The sequence below is a fragment of the Pinus tabuliformis genome, chromosome 4_1 (genome assembly GCF_031772625.1).
Source record: "Pinus tabuliformis cultivar Carrire ecotype Pingquan chromosome 4_1, CPIR1, whole genome shotgun sequence".
Lineage (NCBI taxonomy): Eukaryota > Viridiplantae > Streptophyta > Pinopsida > Pinales > Pinaceae > Pinus > Pinus tabuliformis.
The window spans coordinates 659,829,138-659,836,302 of record NC_142303.1 but is presented as its reverse complement, the minus strand read 5'-3'; positions in this window follow the sequence as shown (position 1 = coordinate 659,836,302).

Here is a 7,165-nt window from a genome sequence, read left to right as displayed (position 1 = left end):
TTATATTACACCCTAATTTTTTTTTATAAAAAATGTTATATTAGATACATAATAGTATTTATAAATGAATTAGTACGTGAATAAATTAATAAAATATAAATTATATATTATTATATTTATATAACTTAATATTATTATATAATACAATGATTATATATATATATATATATATATATATATATTAATTATTTTCTAGGTTATATTATAGTATATTAATAATATAATATATTCTAATAGATCTATTATATATTATATATAAAAAAGCTATTGGCATGTAAGTAGAAAGTTAATATTATGGTAGTCTATTAATTATATTATATATTGTATATTAGAAATAGGAATTGTTAAAAGATCACTAGGTTACCATCACTTTAGATCCAAACATTTTAGGTTAAAACTTCTTTTAGAATGCAAAATTTGAAAAAAAATTACATCCCTCTCATCTCTTTATAGATCTGAATGAATCTGTAATGGTTTTCTCTCTCTACACAGACATACACAATGTGTAATTTTTACACACAATGTGTAATCTCAACATTATTTGCATTTTATTTTTGAATACTATATAGAGTGCATAATTTAAACTTGCAAGTCCAAAAATTCTTTGCTGAATTTTAGCGAAAATTGACAAAAAAAAAAATACACTTAAAAAGGAACCAAAATGTAAAATAATGTAACATGTGCATTGATACATTTTACCTCTACATTGTTCATATTAAAATGGTTTTTTGTTATTAATATATTTTTAGGTATACTTAATATTACTTAATCTTGCATATTAAAGTATTTATTGATATACTATATGAAATTTATTATTATTTTGAACACTTTTAGATGTAACATATTAATTTTATATTAAAAAGGGAATGAATTACACATCTCCCTCTAATTAGAATAACTTGATATTTGTTATTTTACTTTTAGCTTTCAATTGTTTTATTTTTATTTTTATTTTTTTGAACATTGAATATTTTACTCTCTCTCTCTCTTTCTCTCTCTCGCGCTATATATATATATATATATATATATATATATATATATATATATATATATATATCCTATGTTGAAATGTTTTCGAAAAGTTACTATAAGGTTTAAACATCTTACTCACATTTTTTTTTACTTTTAATTACTTTATCTCTTTTAAAAGTTCATATGATATTATATTATGTCATGTGGACAATAAAATATTTTATTTATTTGGTACAGGTCTATACTTTCAAAAATTTTATATATGGCAGGCTAGGCCCAAAATGCCCCTTTAATACCCCAAGGCCAAGCTAGAACTACTATAGTCGAGCCTTTAACAATATATAACATCCCTTGTCAAAAATCCATGAAATAAAGTAAATAAAGGCAAAATAATAACAAAGGTCATGGGGCACATAATCCAAGCTTAATGTTGAGCAAAACATCCTAGTGTGGGTGTTCATTTGGTTTATTATAGGTAGGGAAATTCGCAAAGGAAATGACAAAGTGTTTGCAAAGGAAAGGTGGCATTAATTGACATTTTATTTATGAATATAAGGGAAATGAGGAGAAAATGAAGGTGAAAGGTCACAGGTTGCATGTGAGGAGGAAAATGAAGGAAAATAATGGAAAATGAAGAAAATAGAGGTCTCATTGATAAAAATTCTTCGGAGGATCAATTCACAACCTTTAGTCGGTTCAGTTTTGGATATCTCTCTCTATTCTCTTTACTCTCTCATACTCTTGGGAACTTAGAGAATTCTTAGAGCACTCTAGCATTGGAGGAAGGAAGGCAAAGGAAATACAAGAAAGAAAAGGGAAGTAAAGATCAAGAGAGGAAGAGCGAGATTACTTGCAGGTATCGAGTTGCATGTATGGTTTCCTTGCTAGTTTTCACATGCATGGTACATGCATGTGTGTTTTGGTTCTCTTCTTATCTTTGGCATGGGTTTTTCCAGGTGTGACAGTGGTTTTTAACCTTGCCTTTCCATTTCCGGATAGCCATGGTATGATGGGGTTCTCTTGTTTTGGTTGAGCTGGATTGCCTGATGGTTTTCGAAACTGAGTGGGGTAGTGCAAGGGGAGAACCACAAGCCTATGAATCCCTAGGCCGGTGAAGGTGGATTATGGTAAAGTCTGATTGTGTATGACCTTGTTAGGCCTAGGAATCCTCAACCGGTGAATGGCGAGATATACGATAAATCCTAGAGGGTGGAACCTCATTGGGCCTAGGAACCCTTGACTCGTGAATGGCGGGAAATATGTTAAATCCTAGAGGTGGAGATAGACAAATTCCTCACGGTTTAGGTTTAAAGATTTAGAGGCATCCATGCTTTTTTAGGGCCCAGTGATCTGATGGGATTGCGTTAAAGCCTAATTGTATTGATGATGGTTTCGGGCCTAGGAATCCCTCGGTGGTTATACGATAAAGCTCGAGGAAGCCTTGATTGGTTTTGTTGTGAGTCCCACATTCATGCTTGGAATATGGCATGGGGGTGATTAGTTGAAAGAAAGATTTGGTTCAACCTAATCTATGGTGGGGTGGTTCTTGGAAGTTCCTGCCTTGGTTGGCTTATACATACATTAATAAGAAATCATTTTCCTTTGGTATTTCATGTGTAAATGTACTTGTTAATATGTGGTTTTAATAGTTGTTCTATCATTGCTTTTTTTCTGGTTATAGGCATGGTTTTATGACAGATCTTAGTCATGGCTTTCATTATGTTTTGATTAGGAAATGAATGAATAATGAATGTATGACCTAATAAATGATAATGCAGTTATTGTGATAAGGCATAAATTCTTCTTGACGATTCTCAGATAAGTATGATACCCCTATACTCAAATCTCTGGTTATGACCTGTAGATGACATGTTTGTGATATGTTTGAAAAAATGTTTATAATGGATAGTAGGGCTCAGGTCAAGGCCTTGTACCAATGTTTGCATTAGTGGCTTTAATTAATTGTCATTTATCATTTCTGGAAGTTTCATGAAGTTCTAAGTAGAGGCCTGAGACTTGGCCCTAAAAAAGTGGCACAAAATCTGGGGTCGCTAGCTCAGAATTGCCTAAAGAAGGTCACAGTCCCATGCATGCCTTATTCTGGGAGTGACTGGAGGCTCTCAGTCGCATGCATGGATTGTCATGGGAGCGAATAGGGGACTAGCTCAAAAAAATGAGTTGTTGTCTTAGGGGTTGGGAACTTGGAAGGGTTGGTTGTCTCCTAAAGATTATATAGCTTACGAGAAAGGTTAGATTGTTTTGTTTTGTCGGTTCCACTTCCTTAATTGTACATGCGGAGTTGAATCACATCATGTAACTCTTTGTCACATGTTTACCCTAGTGGACCGGTTAGCTTGGGTAAATGTGGGAGGAGGCTGTTACAAAGTCATATCAGAGCTAGGTTCACCCCTTGGACTGGATGGACGGAATGTGTTGGTCATTCATACATGTGAGTTGCATTTGTGTTCTTTATTCTTGTGGTTTATTTGCTTGTTGTGTAGGCATGGTTGCAGTTGTTTCACCATGTGAAAGTAGATGGTGTTGTTGTTGGATGTATATGTTGTGAGTTCTTGTCAGTTATGCACTTGTTATGTATGTCAGTGTCTATACATCATTATACATACATTGACATGGTTATAGTTGTCGTGCATGAGGTCATGGTATGTGGTTGGTATAGTCATGCATGCTAATTGGATGATGGTTGAGATGATTTTTATATAATGCTATGATTATGTTTATACATGTATTGAGCTAATCTAGTTGATCTTGTAGATGAGATATCCTCCCCTGAACTATATTGAGGTATATTGATTATGTTATGTTTTGGTTTAAGTTGACATGATATACTTGAAGGAAGAAAATCAAAGAGGACTAGAAAGATGGTAGACTAAAATTCACAAGACTCTCCCTATGTATCATATGATCAGCATGGTGGTGGGCACTCTTCTGACTTAAGAGACACATTGGGAAGTTTGAAAGAAGAAATAAGAAGTATCAAAGCAAATAATGACATAATCATTCAGGCACAAGAGAAACAGGCAGAGGTTAATGTAGTCATCCCTCAGATCTTGTCAAACTTGTAGAGAGACGAACCACTTAGGCTCATGGATAGGGCAACATGACTAATTGAGCCTATGGTAGCAAGTCTCATGGTGGGAACATGTCACACAGAGATGACATGATTAGAGATGGTAGGTTCTTGGATACACCTGATAGGTAAGGCGGTGGACACAAGCTTTAATCTAGTTCTAGTTCAGACAGGTATCATGGTCATCATTGCTATCATCCTTATAGGAGGAGTGACTGGGGATATTTATGGGATGAGTTCAAGAAAGAAAATCCACCTACCTTTAATGGGTATTTGAAGAAGTCGGAGGATGTAGAGTCATGGCTACTCAATATGAAGAAGTTCTTTGAGTTGCATGATTACATGGAGAACATGAAGGCCAGAATAGGTATCTTCAGCCTAAAGGGAAAGTAGAAATTTGGTGGGAAGATGTGAAGCGGGTTAGAGACATCAGGACAAAATAGTTGAGTTGGCATGAGTTCAAGAGATATTTTAGGAAGAAGTACTTGTCACGGGAGGTACTACGATAAAAAATCCAAGGAATTATGTGAGCTAAAGATGGGATCGATGATAGATGAGGAGTATATGACTAAGTTCCTGGATTTATTGAGGTATGTATCGTATCTTAAGGATGAAAAAGCCAAAGTTCAGAATTTTTTCAATGGATTACCATTAGCGTTTAAATATCGAATTGAGTATGATGAGCCTAAGTCACTTGAAGAATTCATTACGAAACTGAAGCACTGTTGTGAGTAATAAATGTGCAAGACAGAGTCTCAACAAGGTTGGAAAGGGAAAGAGATAGTTAAAGCCAAATGGCAGCCAAAACAACCAAGACCTCGGGATGTAGGAGAGAAAGAAAATTTATCACCTTACAAGAAGTTTAATGGACCTCAGCCTAGAGAACAACAGAATAAAGGTGATGGTAAGAGAAGGTTATAGTGTTTGACATGTGGTAAGGATCATCTCAAGAGAGATTGTCCACAAAATCAGGGTGGTAGGCCTTAGATTTATAGTGCATAGGATGCGTAGAGAGTTGGGGATGGTGGGTAGAGCATTCCATGGATTTATGCAGTGCTGGATAATAAGCAGGCGAATCACCATTAATCTATTATCAAGATGGATGGTAAGATTTGGGATCAAGTTGTTTCTATTTTGATTGACCTTGGATCTAATTATAGTTATGTAAGCACTGACTTGGTGGATAAGTGAGGTTTGAATAAAGAAGTGTATGCCGAATCTTGGTTAGTGCATTCGGCTACAAGTACAAAGAAGAGAGTTCGTCATTTGGTAAGAGCTTATACATTCGAGTTGAATGGTATGCCTACCTTAGCACATTTGAATGTACTATTGTTGGGATCATATAGTATGCTTTTGGGTATGGACTGGTTGTATCTTCACATGACTAAGTTGGATTGTTATGACAAAGCTATTGAATTCTTGAATGACAATGGAGAACAAAAAATCTTGCAGGGTAGGAAGAAAGCTACATCATTTAGAATGGTGACAGTTATGTAGGAAAATGCAATCGCAGAAAACGGTGTGTGTTAATTGCAATGCATATTTTTAGTGATAAAGGTAAGGATGTAGAGAATGCAGAAGTTATGCAGAGGTACCTGATCTTGCATCCGTTTCAAGATGTGTTTTCGGTAGAGATTTCACAACTGTCACCTCGTAGAGAAGTGAACTTCTATATTGATTTGCTACTAGGGGTAACACCAACATCAAAGGCACCATAAGAGACGAGCACACCAGAGTTATTAGAGTTCAATTTGTAGTTGAAGGAAATGCTTGACAAGGGATACATCAGGCCAAGTGTATCCCCTTGGGGTGCATCAGTATTGTCTGCGAATAAGAAGGATGGTACTCTCAGGCTATGCATTGATTACGGGATGTTAAACAAGGTGACCATCAAGAACAGGTATCTGTTGTTGAGGATTGATGACTTGTTCAAATAGTTGAAACAAGCAACAGTGTTCTCGAAGATTGACTTTAGATCCGGATATCATTAGGTACGCATTAAAGAAGAGGACATCTACAAGATTGATTTACGGACAAGGTATGGGATTTATTAGTTTGTTATAGTTCTATTTGGTTTGACTAAAGCTCCAGCTACTTTCATGTGCTTGATGAATAATGTGTTTCATCCTTATCTAGACAAGTTTTCTGTTGTGTTCATTGATGATATATTGATATATTCTAAGAATGGGGAAGAGCATGTCGAACACTTAGCAAGAGTGTTGGGATTGCTAAGGGAGAATCAAACGTATGCCAAGATTAGAAAATGCAAATTTTTTTAGAAAGAGGTTCATTACTTGGGACTTGTTATTTCCTAGGAAGGCATATTAGTGGGTTCGGAAAATATAAGAGCAGTGATGGAGTGTTTGCCAATTTGTTATGAAAAATCTACGACTGCAGATAAAAGTATCTTCCCTATGCCTGGTGGAGTCACCTAAAACAACAAAAATACAACGGGACTAATGTTTTCCTTAAAAGTAAATAGGTAATGAGATGAAGCCTACCTGGAATTTGTCGTATGCTTCGCTCCTTCCTTATCTTGAATGCTCCAATCCTAGCTTCGATTGTTATTATTAGAACCTACACAGTGAGATAACACAATCAAACGATCCAAAAAATATATGTAGCATCATATAATCACTTTATTCAATAGATCAACATGGTAGTGAAATATATGACACCATAACATCATATATAGGAAAACAAAGAACTCTTTGCATTAACAGAAATGGAGTGAGTTACAAAAATGAAGAAGGTTTTGATCCAGTAAAAGCGCCCCTCCAAGTTCACTTGTCATTTCATTGTCACAAATTGCACCTCTAATCACCCTAATGAATGTAAAGATATCTCCCACATCATCAACATAAGGGTAGAATCACTTCCCAAAATCGAACAACAACCAACCAAATCCTTATGAAATGAGGTAAATATATAGGAAGGAGAGGTAGCTCATGAATTCTTATCCACTTACCAATCTAGGCTTGAGATCAAAATGTGATGGGAGGATAGCGCAAGGGATAAGATGGTGATTTCTCCAAGGTGGAATAAGACAGGATTCAAATTTTTATCCAAGGTAAGTGGTTGAAACAACCTCTAGAAGCTTCTAGA